Here is an 856-nt window from a genome sequence, read left to right as displayed (position 1 = left end):
TTTATTTTATTCTCAAACCTAATTTGTATTTATTTTATTCCAAACAGAAGTGTTCATTTATTATTCTGAAAGCTCGAGACAGTGCCAATAGTTCAGTGGTATTTAAATTACAATGTGGAGACTCTGCAATAATTTAACAGAAGTGCTTATTTTTCACTTGAAATTTTTTTGTGGTCATTTTTATTAAGATTTTATTTTTTATCGGCAGAGAATAAAATAAAACCTGTCTTCCAATTCATTGCATGTATGTGTGTGGTAGAAGTATCGGTTTTTGTACTCTGTATCTGCAAGTACTCAGATCCAAGTATCGGTATTGTATCGGTTTGAAAAAATTGGTATTGTTGCATCCCTAGTTTGTGTGTTTGCTGATGTTTGTTGATAGATAGAGCTGATAGATAGAAATGTCAAACATAAGAAACGTTACACCCTGGACTCATTCCTCTTCTGTAGCACTAGCTAGAAGCTGGCTCCAACATAGCTGCACTTGTTCCGTCCACTTTAACCACTGAGTATAAACACTAGACGATACCGCTGAGCCTAAAGTAACTAGCCTGTTTTCAAAATGTAAGGAGTAGAAAGTACAAATATTTGTGTTAAAATGCAGGGAGTAATAGTGAAAGGCTGTCAAAAAATAACTAGTAAGTAAGTATTTCCAGTAAGGTACCTGAAAATACCTGAGAAGTATTTGTACTTTGTTACTTCCTGCCTCAGTCCATGTGGATGTCCAGGTACTTTTACTCCTCCACCACATTAATATTATGTCTCAACACAGACACAGTGTATGTGTCCTCTTCCCTCTGAGGTTCCCTCACAGTTTCTCTGGTTTTATTCACATTCAGATGATTTCTCTCAGGCC

This window comes from Haplochromis burtoni, unplaced genomic scaffold (genome assembly GCF_018398535.1).
Source record: "Haplochromis burtoni strain Fernald_Lab_line unplaced genomic scaffold, NCSU_Asbu1 Contig_691, whole genome shotgun sequence".
NCBI classification, from domain to species: Eukaryota; Metazoa; Chordata; class Actinopteri; order Cichliformes; family Cichlidae; genus Haplochromis; species Haplochromis burtoni.
This window is presented reverse-complemented; position numbering follows the sequence as displayed.